We start from the raw sequence: 22259 nt of genomic DNA on the forward strand, positions 1-22259 counted from the left end.
TACCCAGAAGAACAATGACACATATGAATATTACAGAAGTTTGTTATTTGTCAACCTTTAATTCTTTTTCCCGGGCTCCATACAAAAAAAACAAAAAAAAAAAAAAGCATTTGCAGCTCTTCAGAAGAATGCAAATTCAACAAAAACAATACACGGTCTGTTGTGCGTTATCACATTTAATTCCTGATGTGACCTTTGGTAGTAAGTATTGGTACACATTAAGCAACCAAAAGATTATACTTCTGTGTTTTTCCATGTGTGTGCTCCCCCCCCCCAAAAAAAAATAGAAATGTTTTGACTCAAGCTGCTCAACAAAAAGAGTTTTTTTTCCCCCCTGTTTGTATTCCTGTGTGCTTTTCACACTTTTTTTTCCCCCAAGGACTGTTTTATTCCACATCAAGGAAACCAGGTTTTTCCTCCTTGTGTGTTCTCACGTGTTCTGCCACGTTGTGTTGAACAGAAAAAGCTTAAAAGAGAACAATGAAAGGGTTTCTCCCTACTGTGTGTCCTCATATGATTCTAGATGCGCCTTTGTAAAGAATATTTTTACTGCAAACAGAGTTCTGTGTGCGTGCTCACTTGTCTGTCCACATCTGACTTTTTGGTGGAGGTTTTACTGGAAACTGAGCAACAAAAGTGTTTTACCATTTTACCACAAACAGAGCAGCTGGAATGTTGTTTACGTTTGTGATGCGTCCTGTGTGTTTGAGAAGCTTTCTTGTCCGTTTTTCAGAACATTTCAACAGTTTTGGTCCCTCCTCAAAGGTTCTTCCATGCCGTCGCTGTCTGACTGGAGCTAAGCGGTTGTCTCGTGGTGATCCTCCACAGTGGTCTCCCCTTGGGCTCTGATGATGAAGCTCTGACCACTTGCGTGGTTTGTATTCGTCATCTTCCCTTTTCATTGAGACACAAGTCAGTGGGAATTTGCTGACATTGGACTCCTCCGCTTCCTCTTTCCTATTAGGGGTGTTCTGCATCCTCCTCTTCCCTTTTAATGTGGTGTGGCTTTGTAGCTTCCTCTTCTTCTTCATTGCTAGGAGGCCTGTGGACCATTCAGGTCCAACCCGGACTTCTCCAAACGGGGTTGTTTTCCCTGACGACCTATCAGGTGGACGTCTGCAGGACACGAGCAGCACAAACAGTATCAATCACATGGGTCAAATATGATATGGTATGACGTGGAATGAAGTCAGACTAATCAAGGAGGTATTCAAAATGATCTTTTACCATATTGTCTGCGATGTCAATGTCTGACAGTGGAGCTGAGAGGTCGTCTGGTAGTGGTCCCGCTCAGTGGTCTTGACTTGGCGTATGACGATGAAGCTGTGGCTTGTCTTCACTCTTCAGAGAGATCAGTCAGTTGAACGCTTTCACCTCCTTCACTTTCTATCAGCCTCAGGATGTAAATCAAAAAAATCATTAATAAAATAATTATGCATATATGTAGTTAACACCGATGGACGTGCAGAAATGGAGAAAACACTTCTAGAAGTGGCCAACCAACAAAAATGTCCCCCGGTGCACAGTGCCGATTCATCCAGGAGGTCATGAACTACATGTAAGTAGGAATTTATGTATTTATGTAACAGGACTCGATATGCAACAATGTTTCATTACATTGCTCACGAAGAATTTCAAGCTTTAAGTGTCACTAATTGCTTTCTTGATCACCCCTTTACTGAAAATATTGAAAAAAAATATATGGTATAATGTATTGCATTACATAACACCATTTTTTTATTCACTCCAGTCACACACTGGGTACAGATTTGTAAGAATTGGATAAAATCAAGGATTTTTATGATACTTTAAGTCACAAATCTGCACAAATTGACTTGTCCAAATATGTATTTAATCATTGGAAATTTTGTGACAGAAACTTTCCTCTCCAATCGATTGTAAAGCTATCATGAAAATGTTTGAACAGGCCATTTTCGAATTATTCAACGGTTTAGTATTATCTACAATGTTAAGTCCAAGTAAATGAAGAAATCTTGGACGTGTAACATGTTGAGTGCAGCAAACAACTTTCAGTTGTCGCTCGGTCTCCCGTCTCTCTCGCCACAAATTCGGTCTTTCAAACAGTCTGCAGAATTCGTCGACGTCCACAATCAGCTGCTCCCTTACAAACTTTTTCAACATAGAGTGACTGTTGACATTTCAACACCAGCAATTGTTCCCCACGTTGGCTGTTCCCATCACTTCCGCTTGTTTCCCTTTCTCGAGTCACTGAGTTTAGACGCGGTTTGTAAAACGCACTCAATACTGCCACCTATTGATTTAAAATAGTTACCGCTATTCTATATTGCTACACAGTACCTGTTTACAATCTGTATCGTTCTTTTGAAAAAGGAAAAATTAAAAAATAAAAAAAACCCTCACATTTTCATGTTATCTTTTTGTCTTGTATCCCGTATTTATATAAATAATCATGAATATATTGTGGTTATTTGTTTCTTGTTTTCTTGAAAGTGTTTTTTGATACATTTTCATTATACAGTACTTTTCTTGATTTTTGACATCAACTATTGCTGCGAGCAACAAATTGCATTGCATTTCATGATCTGACGTCATTTAATCAATCAATGAATTGTCTAATTTTAAAGTTGACGTAATTTTATTACTTTGCACAACTGCTATGTTCCGCTTTAACTATAGTAGTTATGTCAAATTAATACCAATCATGACAAGAGCGCGATTTGTTTTTTAAAGAGTAATTTCTATTTTGTGGGGGTGGATGCTTCAAAGATTGCAACCCCCAAAAATCGAGCTCGGAGTGCAGGGGGCGCTTCATGAAGAAAGAATAATGGAGAAGAGCAAGCCTGAAGTAATTTAATTTGGCTTCACGGAATTTTTTTTTTTTTAAAAGTGATAAAATTGCTGTGATTGGCTGTGAACGACTTCAGGGTGCACCCCGCCTCCTGCCCAATGACAGCTGGGATTGGCTTCAGCGTTCCCGTGACCCATGTGAGGATAAGTGGCTCAGAAAATGGATGAAATTGGGAACAAGAGAACGAGGACCTCATACTTGGAGAAATTCACAAACCTTACAACATCCACAGTCATCCGTCACCATGAAAATACAGCCCCATGCAGGTAATCTATGCTAACATTTAACTACATGATTAGCTCACCGATAGCTGGTTAAACATGAACAAAGTTTGATGTTGGTCATGCACTGAATAGATAAACACTCAAACGAATACAACGTGAAAGAAATTCCAATTCTGAACTTGTTGCACTTTGATTGTGAATTTTATTAGCATATGTTTCACGCCGTTTTAAGTGGGATTACCTTGTTATTTTGTGACGTCAAAATGTCTGCCATATTTGATGTGGCAGATTATGTTGTGGTTTCGGACTACACAGTCGCTGATGCCCTTCAGTCCCTTTATTTAAGGTTTCCTGACTGTGCAGTCAGTGACCTTCTTCACGCAAGCCACCAGCAGGTGGCACACACACATTACAGTAAATAAAATTACCACCAATAATTAAAAATCGAAGGTAAATAAAAAAAAATACATGCAAAATATAGATTATTTCTCCATTGATTAAAAAAAATTACATCAATAAAATGAATCTATACTTATCAGAAGCACAAACATTCAGTTTTGTAAAACAGAAAATAGACATTGTAGAAAGTAAGAAAAAATAAACATATTCATGCATAAAAATAAATGCCCCATATATATTTTGAGTTCTGCAATTGAAATGCATAAAATTATGTATTTATAACTGTTATCCTTATTACTCTCTTTACACTCTTCCATGAGGATATTGTTATGTTGAAGCTATTTTTTAACCATTTTTTTTACTCACCCATAGAAAACAATGTCCAAATATCTTTACATGTCACATGGAATCAAGAAGAGGAAGCATAAAAGTGTCCCTCAGATACAATGACTTCCATTGAGGCATTATGTATCATATCCACTGATATTTATACTTTTGTGTGTGTGCTTGCATTGTTGTATGTGCGTGCACGCCTCTTACAAGTAGATTGTTACCAGGAAAGATTTCAGCATGTGGTCGTTGACAATGTAATGCCAGAAAGGTCAGGCCAGAGTGTGTGTGCGCAATTACGGTCTGCTCGAGTATGTATTACCCGCCGGCGCTTATGCGACATGTTCAGTCCGGTGTGTACACTCACCAGACGCTTCATTAGGTACAACTGCACAACCAGAGGGGTTTCGACAGGACAGTATTACAATGGCACAACTGATTAGATTTGAAATTGATGTATCAATATATCACGCATGTACCAGGGTGTTGGTGAGTCCCAGGCTGATAGGTTAATAATTTTTTTTTGTATATAATTAGCAGTAAAAGCTCATTTTTATTTACTTTTCCACTTAAGTGCATTTGACTCTATTTATTACATTTACCTGAGCACAGAGTGTGAGTACTTTTGCACCCGCTTGTTGTATGGTAGCCAGGCTTGTTGTTTTGTAACTTCAACACAAATTTTACCCATCATTGACGACCGCACCGACAGCGGCAGTGCAAGCGCTCTGTCGTCGGCGCCATCCTTTTAAAAGCAATTGTCTCTTAGCGGCCTAATAGATTTTTTTTTTTTTTTGCTTTGCAGGCGGACCAGAAGCAAAAATGCAAATTCATCTATCCAGCGAGGCGGGCAATTATTACAAAAGTTCTCTTGTGGTCTAATTGCAGATAATGAGAGCGTGAAACCGGGACGATAAATGACAGTAATATACATATCAAAAAGCTCACATGTCATCTTGAAGTGTGGCCGCTGACGTCAGCGGTGTTGATTGAGAAAATATCCCCCACTAACATGAGCAGAAATCTCTTTTTGTCTATATGTACGATCAAGGCAGCACAGTTGAGCAGCTATAAAGGGTTGGCCTCACAGTTCTAAGGACCCGGGTTCAATCTCCGCCCCGCCTGTGTGGAGTTTGCATGTTCTCCCCGTGCCTGCGTGGGTTTTCTCCGGGCACTCCGGTTTCCTCCCACATCTCAAAAAGACGCAACATTAATTCGACACTCTAAATTGCCTCAAGGTGTGATTTGCGAGTGCGACTGTTTGTTTCTGTGTTCCTCTGCGATTGGCTGGCAACCACTTCAGGTTCTACCCCACCTAATGCCTGTTGACAACTGGGATAGGCTCCAGCACTCCTGCGACCTTTGTGAGGATAAGCGGCACAGAAAATGGATGGATGGATGGATGTACAATCAAATGTGAAAAAGAAATGATGTATTAAACATAATTCAAAGGAGAGAGCAAAATCATGCAAGTATTATAAAAGGGAACACAAGCAGAAAGAAATATTTACATACATTCATGTAATTGAAAATGTCCGTGTGTTATCCCGGTTTTACTGTCAAACTTTGATTATGCCATATCTGATTTTGATAGTTTGTGTATCACAGGGCTCCCCTCTAAGTCATCTAATTTTGTGGTCATATGTGATTCCAGTCACTCATTTTCGATTGCACTTATCCTCACGAAGGTTGCAGATGAGCTGGAGCCTATCGCAGTGCACATATCAACAAGAAAGCATTGATTGGATATTTTAGAGTCCTCGATGAACCTTTTTGGAATGTGGGACGAAATGCAAAGTCCACACAGGAAGGCTGAAAGCCTGATTTGAACCCTGCTGTATAGTTTCAGCAGCTGTGTTTGAGTTACTTGCTTGGTATAATGTGATTGTGTTTGAGTTACTTGCTTGGTATAATGTGATTGTGTTAATTATGGCTGGTGCTTTAATGTGTTAATTTCGTTGGCTTAATCACAGACAAGTAATGCGTTGAGAAAATAGTTTTTTGAGATTTTGTAGAGATGTATCATTTCAACATATTCCTGAACGCTTGTTTGTACTTTTCTTTTAGCCCTGGCTTTAGCATCATATTGTGGGATGTTGGGACTTTACAGAAAGAGCACAAAAAAGCAATTTCTTGTTTTTGTCCGTGTTCCTGCATGCATTTAAATTGCCAAGAAAGAAGTGGCCCATAACAAGAATGCAAACAATTCTTTTGATCCCTCTTGTTGCTTTTGTATAATTGGTGAAGCGTTACAGTAAATTAAGAAGCTTTGTTGAATGCAAGTGACGAGGAGGAGTGTGCGTTCTTTTTGGCCTGAAGGTAAAAAGTTGCTATGCTTTTCGTTAATCATAGCGAGCAAACGTTGAGTGAGAAGGGAGGGTTAAAAAAAACGAGGGGAAAAAAATGTCACCCGTCCAATGAATCGGGAGCCCCTGCATGGTCCGAATCTTTGAGACGGAGAAGAATGAACAAACGGTGACACTTCTGAAATGCGTTTAAACGGCAGGAAAGCGGCGACGCCCTTTAAAGGTTATGAACAGATCACACGGAATCAGTGTCACGACATAGAAAATAGAAAATGAAAGCCTCTCGGGTGTTGGTGTGTCACGCTAGGCTTATTATCCCCCAAGTACGGTGCTAAACAACAGTTTTTAGCAGTGTATTTTCTTTACGGGAGCCAACAAGGTCAAACAGAAACATGCTTCCTGAAACTTCATTGCACAATTGCTCAAATTGGGAAAAAAAAGCCACAATGTGATGAAATACATGGACAAGGTCGCGTGTTAACCTGCAGTCAAAATTTCTTCCGGCTAACTAAAATATTGAATAGAATGGACGACTTAGTCGACGCTCAGGAAGCGGCCGGGTGTTGACTAATGGCGCTGGCGGAACTAATAACTTTAACGGGAGCTCTAATGCATTTAGGTGCTTGAGCCGGGAAAGCGTTGGATGCTTTATTTGCAGGGATAGGCACCCATCCTTGCCGTAAATAGTGAAAAACTACATGTATATTGATCATTTGAATTGTAAATATACTACCAGCTACGATTCCAAAACAGTTTAATATCCTTTCAAACTCCTCTTATAATATTACTTAAACATGCGATAAATGTTTTACAGATGATTTGATTTTCCCAAAAATGCCCTTGGAGTGCATGTGTACGTGCACTGTTTTATAATTTTTAACAAATCTAGGCTAAGTGAAGCTCCTCTCTCCTCAAGGAACAAAAAGTCTGTTCGTCCGACTCGCAGTCTATGCTTCCCGCTTGTCTGTTGTGTGTGGCTTGCTCGATGTCCAACACAGCACAAAATACGTGAAAAAAATGTTTTTTTCAAGACATTGGGTTGGGTAAAAAATACCTGCACTTTTGTATCTTAATAATTAAATTAAGCTGCTGGTGTACCACAGGGCCCTGACTTCAGTCCTCTTATGATTCCATAAACCTTAAAAACGTGAGGACTGTCTGTGAATTTCAGGGGGGAAAAAAATATACGAGCTGACTAATTCAAATTATATGAGCCAACATATGGAGGGAACAATATTTATAACAGCTGTACATTTGTATGTTGAATTTGGCTGGTGGACCATAGGGCGTCATCTTGTCCTCAAGTCCTCAATTGTGTTGTTGTTTCTTCGAAGATACATTGTCAACGCATGTATCATAATTAAATTAATGACTAGTGGTGTTTTGACAGAGCTAAGCCCTTACCGATCACACATCCGACTCATGAATTGGAAAGTTAGCGTTTTAGTTAGCCCTTCAAGTGCGGTCTACGAAAACCAGCACAGATGCATTCATAATGTAGACGATCGCGCGGTTTTACAAAGTTCGCATCCGTCTCCCAAATTCGCCTTCCGCCGGCTCACATTGTAACATTTCAAACTGTCTTTGAGAAGGAGAAACCATCGCATGTATGAATGATGAGCTTTTTCTTGCGATCCCAATTAGACAATTCTCCAGCCCGATTTATTCACAAGTTCAAACCAGGAAAAAAAAAAAAAGCAAGACAAAAAGTCAGTCTTCTGATGCCTTCACTGGCAGCCCGTTGTAGTCTACGGAGGATTGGCTAGTCCAGTTTTTGGAGGTGCGCTGTCAATTGAGTGTGTCAGTACGTCTCTGTGGTCCATCTCCTCTTTCAGCATTTATGCTCTCAACATGAGCAACAAGAGATTCTGAAAATGAACTTTTTTTTTTCCTTTAATACCGTCAGTTCGACAAGCCTTTAATACACTTTAACACTTCGATGCATAATTGATGTCACGAATAAAGCGCCTACTAAAAAAATTATGCGCAGACAAAATTCAATTTGAATCACAATTAGTGTGATTGGTGAGGATAAGCTGAGGATAAGCAATCATAGAAATGATAATGGCCGCTCGTTTGGTGCATGCTGTTTAGCCTTGTTAAATATTGCAAAATATATTGGTTTGAGCATTGTTGGCGTAAGACACTGCATACAAATGCAGATATTTCAATATTTTGATACTTTTTAATTTCTCAGGCCTTTCGGGGATCACATGTCAGGTTTAATTGGCGTTCGGATTATGTGGGGCTGGGGTCCTTGGAACATATTTCTCCTCTAACCCTAAAAACCTTTGAGAACCCCGTCTTTAGCACTTCAACGCTCGCTTTAGCGCAGCATGCGCTTCCCAGTCGGCCCCACGAGAGGCAACAGGTGCACAAATATTCCTCTTTTGATCTCCACGCCGAGTGCCTTTTCTCTGATGATCTCAAGCTCGCCCGCCTTTGATTCATTTGCCGCCGACCTATCCATTTATTTTAGGGGGCCAGCGATCCGCCTGCCTCGCTGCCTTTTTTGTCTGCCGCGCGTATAAAGAAGTCTCCCACGCACCTCCATGCGCGCTCTTTCATTCAAAGGCGGGGGATCGCAGGAATTCACCCAGCAGGGAAAGCAAAGACGCACGCGGCCATTTGAGTGGGCGAATGAGCGGCCAAGCGGTCTCCCGAACGTGGCGAACACGAGCGAACGAGAATCGTCTTTCAGCCAAACTCGTGGAATTGACATGCAGAGGAAGGCCGTGCGAAAGAAACGTGCCAACTCAAGTTTGCAGTTCAAGCAAACCGTGCCAGACTTCACCGCATAAATCAGCGGTCTGAAACTTAAACTTTTATTGGAGCAAAAATAAATGTTTAAACAGTTCTTTAAAAAACAAACGCAACTGAACCGTCCTTCGGCAGTGATGCTTTCACAAACTGCTCGAGCAATACTTCTATTTGTGTACTGTTTGTGGATAAGGAAAGTTAGTCAGTAATGGACCTTTCCGATGGCGATCTTAAGCTCCGCCCCCTTAGCCATGTCCCACAAGCTTTTAAAATGGCGATTGAACAGAACATGGTAGAAATCGATTCTCTATCGTGTATTCCAGATAATATTGCGGTCTGTTTTTTTTGCCAAATGCGACAGACTTGTCAAAGAGAGTTCTACAGGGAGGTCGCAACTATTTCACGCAAGGATATGTACACGGAATTCAGATTTTGGACGGAGCAGGACGCAATGTCAGAGCTGCAGCAAAACATTGCCGATCGATGCGAAAAAAGTTTGACGCGTCACAAACTTCATATTGAAATCCAACAGGATAAAATAGTGAAATTGTACCGCACACGTAGGGTGAGTAGTTTTTACTTGGAAAGATCACGAGTAATATAAATATAGTCTTTATAAGTGAGTGGGTGTATTCATTTGACTTGGCTCGTGATGGAACCCATTTTTCCATCTTAAAAATCCGATTGATACAAATTGGCAAATAGACATTTCTCTTGCATGCCGTGGTGCATTTACGTATCCCTAACTCGACTCTTTGGCATAAAACATTGCACACTTTGTTCAGCAGATCAGTAATACACTAACAAAGTCAAAGTTGTTCTCCTGCAATGTATAAGGTACTGATAATAATTCAATCAAACTCAGAGAAGATACATACAGCCTTGTGTTTGTTGATATTGTTCACATTTAGTTGTACGTGTGCTCTTCCGCGAGCCTTAATCCATGGTAGACACTTCGTCAACTGTGTTTTAAGCTTTGGAAAATGAATCAAGCGGGCCCCTTGTAAGCTAGCAAGATATCGTTCATCAGAATTGCACGTTCCCCAAGCGCATCTGAGGACCATTTTCTTCGTAACATTAAGTTTCCCAAGCGCACGCTACTGACAACCAGCATTGCTCGTGGGACAACATGGCGGCAGGGGCGTGTCAAGCCAGGGGTTAAGACAACGCCGCTATCTGATTGGCTATTATTGTATGAGTGATTGACAGGTCGGAAAGGTCCATTGATGTCACTGTTAAAAAGTTTTGGAATTGCCTTTCATTGTCACAAGATGGGTGAAAAGTACTATTTTTCCATCATATCGGGCTAAGGCCTGTGTGAAGGAATCTCCTCCCCTCACTTCAACATACTTCTTGGTGCCAAAGCAAAACTTTCTCATTGACCTTATAGGTTTTAAAAGCTTGGACTGTTTGGAATGTTGCACATTTTGACGTTAGAAAGACTTCCTGTTTATGTGCTCAGTCATGCTATGTCATATCTCATGGGGTATTAGAGTTATTTTCGTTAGATTGAGTACATTGATGGTGTTTTTTCATCTGCGACTTGTTTTGGTGGTGCTCGAATGCACTTTGTATCCAGTTAACGTGACGCAAAGGGTCTGTTTTTGCTTCTGTCGCGATACAGCTACCAATAGCCCGCGTACTGTAGTACACATAACCACAATTTATTACTGTGTTTAAATGCTAGTAAGTGAGATATGACCGACAGACATGAGAGACAAGACCGCAAAATAATCGATGTAGCAGGGCGCTAGGTTAACCGCAATATTCCGGGGAACTGCAGATTGAGTATTTTGTGCTTTGTTGTGATTTTATCTGACATTTTATACTCGAGAATATTTCCCATGAGAATGTTTTTAGAAGTCATAGAAGAGATTGCGTTGGACCTCTGTGGTACCTGCAGTTGCTGGAGGGTGTTTATGTTAATGAGCTGGCTCAAGATCAGTTCGTTTAGCGTATTTGGCAGTGTCAGCACAAGTCTCGGTCGCACTCCCTCTTTGGTACCCTCTCGACTGAAACATGTCGGCACCAAGCCCAAAAGATGGGAAGACTGGATTGGATCGCGGGTGCCAGATTCGCGTCACGTACTCTGTAGCGTTGACTTTAACTGTACATTAGATTTGTATTATGTATTATTTTTAACAGCATAAAATTTGAAAAAAAAATGGCCTTTTCAAGCTATTGCCATCAAAAAGCAATTCAATAATTTTACTTTGTATTTTATAATAATTTACGAGACATTTAAAACATTATTTACATACATGGCAAATTTTTCACAATATCCCCCCAAAACATGGTTGATTTATTTTACACAGACCGGTTTCATCATGGCTGTTTTCATTTAGATTATTCACATTATTTTGCAGAATAAAATGTTCGTTAATTTACTATCACATTTATAATGTTTTTTTTTGTATATTGTATATTTTTAAAATAAAATATTTTGTATATTTTTAGTTATCGATTATTAATGCCTTTATTGCAATATTTGTTAGCTCGAATTTATCATTATTTCCATGATGCCACAGTAAACAAGGTGACCAAAATATTAAAGTAGTAATAGTAGTAATATTAAAGTATAAAGTAGCAGTTTACACTGTAACTGTTGTGGCATTTTTTTAATACATAAAAATTATCTGAATTTATTATCCTAGCCAATAAGATAGAAAATAAACACTCACTGATGATAAGTGGGGACGCCATGTCACTATTATTGTTTGGAGCTGCAAGCAAAAGAAACATCACGAGAAGTTTATGTGCACTAGAGAGCCTCATTTGCGACATATTCTCATAACTTGGATCTTTCGTCACAGATGTCTGACAAATGTGAATATTTGGCATCCTGCGTGTGCGTGTGCATGTGCGTGTGCATGCACACACAAAACAAAAAAAATTGGATGCCATGCCACACGACTTTTTCATCATGTTTCTGGTCGGCGACTTGTGAAATTGACACTGAATTTTTCAGCATCCAATCTGCTGTCACAAATATTCATTGTTTCCCTCTCCCATTTTTTTTTCGGGGCTCCCGGTTAAGAGCAAAAAGCGTTTCGGATGGTCGGCAGATGGGGCAGAAATGGATTGAATATGGCTTGATGAAGAGCGCGGAAATCCTGGTTGCTGGGTCATACGCTCAGCAGAAATCAGCAAAGCTAAGACAGATTGCTGTGTAAAAAATAAAAAGGAAAAAAAGTATCCAATATCTTGAAAAGCAGACCCGTCAAACAAGGACACGGTAAAAATATTTGATTAGAACGGCTGATGTGTGAGCATTTACACAAACTGAACATTACAGTATATTTCCAACTGTTGTTAGCATCATTATTCAACTCGTTTGGATAATGATGGAGAAATGAACGTCCGTAAAGGGAACGCTAACTTCATATCTTTGCACGGATTTTTCTTGGATTTTTTTCATTGGAATATTAGCCTGGTTGCAAAGTCTTAATTAGGATCGATTAAAAAGTGGAGAAAAAGGTCACGTTGGACAAAATCTTCATTTTGATCCAAATATTTAGGGTTTTTATTTATTTTTCACATTTGTGGTAGCAGTAATGTGGTTGTTTGTAGCTCTACCTTGTGTTGACAAAAGTAGAGGGAAAAATGGTCTGCATGTTAGATTAAATGGTTATTTTTAAATATATGACCTTATTTGACATCTTTTCATCACTTTATATTTTTAAGTTGTTTTTACATGGTGTGTCGTAGCATTAGCCGAGTTTCCCGAAGTGCTAGCTAGCATAAATAAAGGGGAAAACACTAAAAGTTCATTTTGATCCAAATATTTAACGTGTTTATTTATTTTTTTACTGTTTTACATATTTGAATTACATTGTTTTTCACAGCATTTCTTATAGCATGAGCAAAGCGCTTGACTACCTTGGAGAAAAGAGGAGAAAAAAAAATTCCCCCCAGTTTAGATCAAAACATTACATTTTTTTTAAATTGCTTTTTTTGCACCATATGTCATAGCTTTAGACAAGTTGTCCAAACTTTCTAACTAGTTAAAATAATAGATAAGAATGGGGGGGGGGGGGTAATGCCCTCATGTAATTTTTTTAGATAAATATCTTTAACCATTTTGGTTCTTTTTGTCTCTTTTCCCATTTTCTTATATTTTAATTGAATATTTTTTTTTTTTGCACCGCTGATCTTTTTTACTGTCTGCCTCACAGTTCTGAGGACTAGGGTTCAAATCCCAGCCCCGCCTGTATGTTGTTTACCTTTATCTTTGTAATAGCCGAGCTAGCTAGCTAGAAAAGTGGCCACCTTTCGACCAATTGTGCTGAATATCTTTCAGTGTGTCAGTCTATTTTCTTATCCTTTCAACTTTTTAATGTGTTTAATTGGATTTATTTGTTGTGGGATTAATTTAACTGTCCAAGGTGCTAATTAACAAGGATAAACTTCCAAGATTAAGATACGTCAGGCTCTAGCGGCAGTAACTGTAAAAGAGCCATTTCCCTGTGTTGGTCTGTTTGTACGATTCACATTCATTGTTATATGAAGATGAACGCTTGACTCTTTATATTATTCACAGAAATTGGCAACAATTCTTCGTTACTTTCAAATTAACTGCTAATTTTGTACTGTCCAACATGTTCCAAGGACACTGGCCAGCGCTTTTTATGTTTCATGACGATCTGTTGGAAACTATATCGAATGGGATAGATTACCGGATCTAAATGGAATTTATTGGACCGGAGATTGAGCGCCCTGACATTACCACCGTAGCAATTATGTCGGACCATTAACGGCCCTAAGTGAGATGGAACTGCTCATTAGGCAAACGGTGTCAGCGAGGGGCCAATTGTTTTCACCTTGTCTATCTAGCGATACATCTATCTATCTAATCTACCTAGATGGCTAGCTAGCTAGCTGGCTATTTAGCTATCCGTGTTTATGTCATAACGACGTAGTATTTGTGATCCACGTTTCCATGAGCTAAAAAAAATTAAAGATTCAATTGACTTTCATTGTACTTTACTCTGTCAAGATGGGAAAAAAGTGTACGATTTTAGTTTCCGTTTTGTGTTTTTCCATCACACGATGCGGTTGACAGATTAAAGATGGATTATTTGTACAAAGCGTGAGGAGCTAAGAGGAGGAGCTGCTAGCAATCCATTTTGCTTCAAATATTATGTGGTTATTGGAGAGTGAAAATATAATTATTTTTTCCCGAGATCTTTTTTCAACTCTTACTGTCGTCACAGATTTCTACATTTTTTTTTTTTTTTGGGGGGGGTGGTTGTAGTTTGAGTTCATTTAGGTTCCACCACATTATTTTTAATTAGAATGATATAGCGGTGGCACGGTGGATCAGCTGGAAAGCGTTGGCCTCACAGAGGTCCCAGGTTCAATCCCGGATCCGCCTGTTCTTGCCGTGCCTGCGTGGGTTTTCTCCTGGCACTCCGGTTTCCTTCCACATCCCAAAAACATGCAACACTAATTGGACACTTCAAATTGCCCGTAGGTGTGATTGTGAGTGCGGCTGTTTGTCTCCATGTGCCCTGCGATTGGCTTGCAACCAGTTCAGGGTGTACCCCGCCTCCTGCCCGTTGACAGCTGGGATAGCCTCCAGCAGTCCCTGCGACCCTCGTGAGAATAAGCAGCTAAGAAAATGGGTGGATGATTAATTAAACATTGTATGATCAATAATACTGGCATAAAGTCAAGGGACCTAAACACAAATGTAGCTTTGGGCCGAATGGAGGTGTGGGCAGACTTTGCTGATCAGAAGATGTTTCCTCTTGCCTATCAGCAGCCAACAGCCAATTTGCCCTCTCATCAAACAGTTTGAGACAGACATATCCCGTTTGAAGTTGTTCGTAGCGCTCCGGTGATGATTACGAGTCGCCGCGTAGTGAAGACATCTCGGGGAATTCCAACAGCCTGCCGAGGCGCCGGTGCCGTGCGACCCCCCGTCATTATTACAAAAGCTAGAACAGTTTGAAGTGACTCCCAACAGTGAGCGTACACAGCGGGAGCACGCAGGGAAGGCTTTAACGTTCCCCAACGTAGCCGGGGAACATTCATTTATTTATACCAACTCCGCAAAGCTTTCCGCTAATGACTTCATTTGGAGACAGCTCCGAGCAGATGTTGGAACGGGATAAATAATTACGCGTCTTCTTTATCTCCCGAATGACATGAACTCATTTCACCGAGTTTGCTTTGTAGGAAATCGCGTAAAAAGTTGAAGATTGCTACAAATTGCCATACTACTTATTTTTTTTCTCTCCATTACAAGTCTTGTTGATTTTATAATAAGGATATACCTGGTATGGGTTTTGTTACTGCGAATACTGTCGTGCGTGCGTTAAAAGAAGGCATGAATAGGCGAATAACAACAGCAAAGTGCACGCATAACCCACATAAGACAACGTGTATATTTTCTTCCATGGTGGCAGAACTTCACGACCAAGCTGCTGAATTAAACTTGAATTAAAAATTCAATTTGCGGTGTATGTGGCGAATGCAGTGGACACCTCGCCAAACACGTAAGAGAGACTACAAACATTTCCACTAACAACCCAGGCTTAACTTTGCTCCTCCCCAACATTTCAGTTGACCAATTAATATCATACTTTCCCATTTGAACAGAGGTTTGGCGGGACCTTGTGGCATCTTGAGTTATTCAGCGCGAGCACAAAAAGTTTTTTTTATGGCAAATGCCTTTGAATAAGTTCCATGGGGGGGTCAATTCATGAATAATAAACCTTGAACCTGCAGGTATTACTGTAATAAAATATTGATACTCTACGGTAAGAAGTAATTTAAAAGATTTTGTCCAACCCATACTGTATGTGTACCTAATATTATGTCCCCAAAGTAAGTCCAAAAGCCGCTTGGAGCGCAGCCAAAGACCGAAGCCATCAAAGTGAGGCAGCCATGTTTTAACGTAATGAAAAAGAGACATTTGATGAGTTTCACCTTGCCTCGCTCAACAAGCGCAGTCACATCCGCGGCTCTTGATTTTATTTTTTTTATGCCCCCGTGATGACGTTACGCCCAAAGTTATCTCCCGTGAACGCCTGCACGCGGCGCACACTCGAGCTAATGGCCTCCCGCGTGCGCCCACTCAGCACTTTCCCCAAGTCGCCTAACAGAATCATCAATAAGTGAATTAGCCCGGCGGAGGACACCTAAGCACAGCTCGAACAACGATATCAATAACGCTCTTAGAAATGAATGGCCTGCTCGGCCCTTTCTATGTTTATTGGTCCATTTCATGGAGTTGAGTGTAATAGTTCTTTGAATGTTGGCATTAACATTTGTGCATTACTCACTCAGGAATTAAGAAAAAGTGAACAAACAGACCGTTATCTGTATGACTGCTTCTTTGTCCAGCGCCACAAGCTTTTATGTAAATGAATTCAATTGCTTTTGCATAAAGTCTATGAAAACAAAAGCCCCTCAGAGGTGGCAAAACAATGGAAAAGATGCACGTCAAACGCAAACGCATTCAATCTTTTTCACAGCTTACTCACTGTCCTCTTGTCTTAAGTCATATTTTGCCCAAGTATCTGCATTAGTGGCTTTCGTTAAAGCGGATCCGCTATCATTATGCTAATTCGACAATTCCCACACTGTGCGTGGTAAAAAGAAGCGGAAGGCAATCAGCTGGCTAATGCAGTTGATCACTGCAGGTCTTTCGAGAAGTTGCTGATGATAAACTGGCCTAGGGAGAGGCTTTCTCGCCAAAATAAATGGCTAAAAATATCTTCAATTAAAAAAAATAAAATAATCCCACCGTTAAACCTGCCGTGCTGTGTTGCTTCCAGAAAATACCATGGCAACAAGCTGCCGCGATTCTCCACTCGTCTTAACAGAGTTGTCGGGTGTGAGAATAATACTAGTAAAAAAAAGTGTCTATATATATATATATATATATATATATATATATATATATATAAAATTAAAATAGTAATAAAATATATAGTTATAATGAAAATGAAATAATATATAAAAATACTATATATAATAATACCACCGCATCCGCTAACCACTAGCATCTGCAAACGTAATTTTTTTTTTAACAAATTTTCTAGGCTCTGAGATTTTTTTCTCAGGGGGTTGTGGTCTGAGTAATGTAATTTAAATTATTTATTTATTTATTTTATCTCCCAATGTTCACCAATGTCACTTTGTTGTCATTCGTATGCTAATGTTTGTTCAGGGGACTTACAAAAAAAAAAAATGTTAGCTGAATGGGTGTCATGATAAAACATCAAACACATCAAAGTGTACCGGCGAACATCTTGGTGTGATTTCAGACCACAGAAAGGATTACGCAATTTATTCAGGTTTGGACCAAATGTGTGTAATAATTAATTCATAGTTAGCAGCGGGTAGTGGACTAGTGGTTTGCACTTCTGCCTCAACAGTTTTAGGAAGATGCCTGATTATTGCTATTCGTGTACCCCTCTAAATATTTAAAATTTTCTGTGTTCTATGGCTTCCAGCGTTATTGAAATTGTTCCAAAATATGCAAATAATCTACAGTTGAGTAACTAATTGCCCCCAGTTTTATTTCAACACCCACACAAGTTCCGAATATGACTTCCAAAGCTGCAACCCGTTCGGGGAGCTTTTAGCCAGGCTCCGCCAGTAAAACTAAACGGCGCCACCTGTTTCAGCGGCCGGACGCCCACCATTCCACAACAGGAGGGGCTTGACTAATGATCGAAATCGGGCTTTGATTTACGACAATGGAGAAGGCGAGACGACAGACTTTGCAGATCGCCTTTCATGTTGACATACATTCGCGTGCCGTAAACGTGCATACATATCTAAAACCCGTGTGTCAGAATGTCTTCCGGTCGCCCCGCTGCCATGGCAACGGCGCACGAGCAAGCTCATCTTCAATCACCTGTCTGCGCCGCAACTCTCCTCTCGTGATTTGACTTCATCTCTTCTTATTGTGTCAGGGATGCCGACGACAAACGAGCGGCGAGGCCGCGGCTCCCCCGCTGTTGCCTCACTATTGAACATCGCCCTAAATGAGCTCGCTTTGAGACGGGCGCCATTCTCAATCCCAATTTGCGTGGCTGGATCTCGCCGTCGTTTGTCCGTGCTGTCGCCATTTGCTGGACTCGTAAAAGGTCCTCGCTTAGATTTTGCAGAACATGATTGCAAAGCAGGGTACAAATACCAATAATCAGGCCAAATTCGAGCAGTTGTCCTCTCCTATGATCAAAGCTAGTAAAGGCCCAATTATGGGATGTCTTTAAAAGATTATTTTGAGTGATTATCCTTTGGTGTGGAGTTTGTTAGGAGTGATTTAAACCCACAATGATCTGCTCGGAAAACTGCGCTGACAATCATAAAGTTAAACCTGTTCAATATTTTCGATCGGAAATCCATAAAACGCCGAGTTGGCTCGGGCCACATCCTTTGTGATTGCGACTTGAAACAGCACGATTGAAAATTTAGCAAGGAACAAACATAATGCCGATAATCAGGCCGAATTTAACCATTTTCAACAAAGGTCCGGTTTCTGGCTGTTTGTAAATGATTATCTTGAGTTATTATTGAGTGTTGTTTGGGCGCCGTAAAGAGAGATTTTCATAAATGTTGAAGAGTCACAAATCCTACCGTGTGTGACAACTGAATTAAAAATGCATCAGTGCTCATCAAAGGCAAGATGGCTAGAATAATTTGTGCCTTTTTTGTTGTTGTGTATTTTTATCGCCTGCAAACAACAGAACTTCAGTAACAAAAAATGTGTGGTAGGAATTTTGGTAAATTATCTGCAAGTTTTATTTCTTTTCTTTTTGATTGAAGACAGTGTAAAAGTTACTTATCAAAGTTGCATGTTTTATTTGTTTGTTTGGTTTGCCTTCAGCACATAGAATAAAATAGATTTAACAAAGCATAAATACCTCCTGTATGATTGGAGTAGTTATGATAAGGGGGTTAGAATATGTATCAACACTCATTAGGAATCGCTGTGCATCACTTATTTGGACACGTTTTTCATCTTATTAGGTATTCAGTAATTAAATGTGTCCTCATTGAACACGGGAGGTCAACACAAGAACATCTGCTTCATCTACTTGCAACGCTTCCCGCGAAAACCCTATCAAGTATTCACGATCTGCTGGAGTGCACTAAAGAGGTCAGGCGCGAGACCACAGGCATGCAAATAAACGCTGGCGTCGACGAGACACGATCCGCGTGAATTAAAAAAAGAAGAAAAGAAAATAGAAGAAGATTGCAATAGACAGATTTCTTTGAGAGGCACTTTGGAATTTTGATGATAGGGTTCTTCTCACGTTTTGTATTCTAATTTGAAAAGACGTGATTGAAGCGTCCGTATGTCAGAAAGCGGAAAAAGACGAGAACGATGTCACGCTATACATGTTTACATTGTATTGAAACTAATCTCTTACGGTGACTAGCGGTTCATTGTTATGGTTTGCTCTCTTGTCGCCTCATGAAGCTAGCAATCTTTGTCAGCTAAGCTAACAAGACTAACATAGGTCAATTCGGCCCGGTGAGCATACACAGTGATTAAACGGCTGCATAAAATTCAGCCGCGTAAGGTCGCATCGCCGGCGCCAAGCCTCCTCCTAAAATCTGTTTAGTCAGCCACAGTTTCACCCGTGCATAAATGTGGAGGCCGGCTGGCACGGCTGGCGCCACGAGATAGCACATGCTAGCGGCGCTTTATTAAATCTCCCCCTGTAGCGATGGCGGACCGCTGGGCATTATAATGAAGTCTTATCTAAAGTAAAAGGCCCCTCGTCGGGAACGTCTCCATCAAAAAGTCTGTCGCTCAGTTTTATGAAAGCCTCGCGCTCCATCTTGGATTTTCGTTCTCACGTTTATTATCCTCAAATTTGCCTTCAGAAAGTGCACTCAATGACACCATTCAATTTTTTTTTTTTTTTTTTTTTTTTACATTTGTTTCAGTTGTGATTTATTTCCTCTTTAACATGACGTGTTAAACAAGGAGCGACAAACACTCAGATGACAGCCTCGGGCTACCAAACGGGAGGGTTCAGGCCCTTTTCGTTTTGTTTTTTGTAATGGTTGGTTACATTCTTCTGCAAAAAAAACAAACCAAAAAACATGAGTCTTAACAAATGGTCATCATGATCTGAATTTAGTATGATTTCGTACAAAAATGCCCCATGATTAGTAGTCAACTGACATTTCTTTTTGATAATTAAAATATATGCTATTGGCAAAAACTGCCCCCCCACCCCCCGCCCCCCCAAAAAAGTCATTGCAAATGGTCAGCATGATCTCATCCAATTTAATATGAATTTGTACAAAAATGCTATGTAATTAGTCGTCGGCCGTGTGTAGTGTAGGCTACAGTGTAATTTTGCCTTGAGGGATATTGTTAACTTCATAAAAAAACACACAAACTGTGCCGTACAAACCTAGCATTCAATTCTTTGTGTATTCTTCGTACACCCCTCTATAAATTCTAGCCTACTGCAAGCTCTGCAGCATTCCGCAATAAGACAAAGTCTGAATATGAATCCTTGCTCCTTCTTTTGTTACCGTCGCTATGTACGCGGCAATAAAGACGGCGAGCGGGCAGGGGACAAATTACTTTCTCCATCCTTTTGCATCAATCACAGTGTGCGGTGAAATAATGAGGACAAAGAGGAGCCATCTGAAACCCTATGCAAAACTTTTTGTAATCTGCGCCCACCTAAGAATTCATTTTAGCTGCCGTGACGCCGCTTGGAACGATTGCAGCCGCGAAGGAGTCGTTTGAGGAAAAGAGTCTCTGGAATACTGTCGGCCAAAACAAAGCGGATGGGATTTAACACAATATGTGGGACACCATTTAAATACAATGTGGCTAATGGTGGAGAGTACTCTGATCTCAAAATTCAATATCGTCCCCAATCTCGCTAGTGTTTAATTGGAACAGTCCGATGTCACAACATTAGGTACACATGCACAATCTAATGAGTCCACTGTCACAAAGATAGGAATGTCTGGTTTGAGATCAATCATAATGTGACAATTTATTGATTATTGTGGCTGTAGTAGCGTGGCGGTGTAGAACCAGGGACCACTTTGTTTGAAAGAAACATAGTTTTATAGCAAAGCCCACTTGTTCGTAAAATGTCTGTATTTCTAGTCTGTGTAGTTCTGTCATGCCTGAGGATGCCATGTAATGTTTCCAACGCCTTGGCTGTTAGCAAAGCACAAATTAGTGTGCATAAGTGGAACTTCGATTTAACGAACCCTGATTTAAAGGACTTTAGATTTAGCGGACAGAAAATAGTGTCCAGTTGGAAGTCAAAAGTCACCCCTTTTGTGCACCATGCGGTTATTTTGGATTAACTAACATTGCCAACCATTTTAAAGGGTTTTTATGTTTACTTACAAAACTTGTGTACTGTATTGGGTGTTTTTAGCCCACACAATAATTTTGCACTGTAATGGTGCTTTTAGGCTTCAAAAAAAGATATTAAATTTAACAATTAGTCCGTTGCATCGAGGTTCCACTGTTTGTTGAAGTGCTACATCTCAACTTCTCTAAGATTGTATTTACATCAGCGTCGTGGCAAAGTTTTATCCTGGGTTCTTTGGGAGAGTTTTTGCCACACCTGTGTTTGTCCTCTGCTGAGTGACACTTTAAAAGCATCAAATCATCTGCAAGCCATTTTTAATGCAACTGTTGTAAGATCCATTTGAGTGCGATGGGGTCATGACTTGTGGTATACTTAAACCATGTGTGTCAAACTAATAGAAAAGTGCTAACAAATGTTACTTCCTACCAATCTAGTCACCAATTTAACTCTGTAAACACAGTGCAGCTCAACGTGGAGCTTGCCGATAAGATGGCAAGCGTTAAACTTGTGGTAGTACTGCAAATTCATTTGAAATGCTGTTTAACAATCTAATATTCTACCTGTGTTTTCAGTGGCTAATTTTTGACCCAAAAATCACAATTGTTCTTCCTGTATATGAAAATGTGTCACAACTTTGCAACAAATGGAAAATGCAGGTCCCGCGTGACGTTTCAGAACAACCAGGGTAGAAGTTCATTTTGAAGGACCAGTGAAAATGGCCGAAATGGCCAAAATGACCCTCGAGACCCTTTTGTGATTGTACTCTGAGTCACGACAGATATCGCCTACCAAATTTCAGTTTGCCAAGTGAAAGGGAATTTGGTCGGGGCACACTTTAGAGCATATTTGAATGGGGAAACATTGGTGACTATATTAGATCCTCTTTGCAGTTCCCTATACCGAACGCCATTCGAATGTGGAAGTGTACCTCCAGCTGTGACTTGATTAAGTTCAGTGCATCCTGTTTCTTTCATTTGCCAGCTTCCAAGCACACTAATTGCCCCGGAAGCACCAGTCAAACTCTGCATCAACGTTGATTTTATATAACTAAATGAGCACTTTTTTTTTTTTTGTCATTCATCAA

General features: G+C 40.2%; 1 protein-coding gene across 22 annotated transcripts in view; it reads left to right on the plus strand.

Moving 5' to 3' along the window:
- The window catches only part of dlgap1b (discs, large (Drosophila) homolog-associated protein 1b), a 131801-nt gene that overhangs the window by 6899 nt on the left and 102643 nt on the right, over positions 1–22259 (plus strand). For 17 of the 22 annotated variants that reach the window (XM_061805474.1, XM_061805451.1, XM_061805450.1 and 14 more), the window contains 5 exons: positions 734–874; positions 965–1171; positions 1258–1355; positions 1448–1558; positions 2870–3096. The gene's annotated coding sequence lies outside the window, so the exon portion shown is untranslated. The remainder of the gene's footprint in view (positions 1–733; positions 875–964; positions 1172–1257; positions 1356–1447; positions 1559–2869; positions 3097–22259) is intronic. The other 5 variants (XM_061805455.1, XM_061805460.1, XM_061805462.1 and 2 more) reach the window with 3 other exon arrangements.

The sequence above is a fragment of the Syngnathoides biaculeatus genome, chromosome 19 (genome assembly GCF_019802595.1).
Source record: "Syngnathoides biaculeatus isolate LvHL_M chromosome 19, ASM1980259v1, whole genome shotgun sequence".
Taxonomy (NCBI): Eukaryota; Metazoa; Chordata; class Actinopteri; order Syngnathiformes; family Syngnathidae; genus Syngnathoides; species Syngnathoides biaculeatus.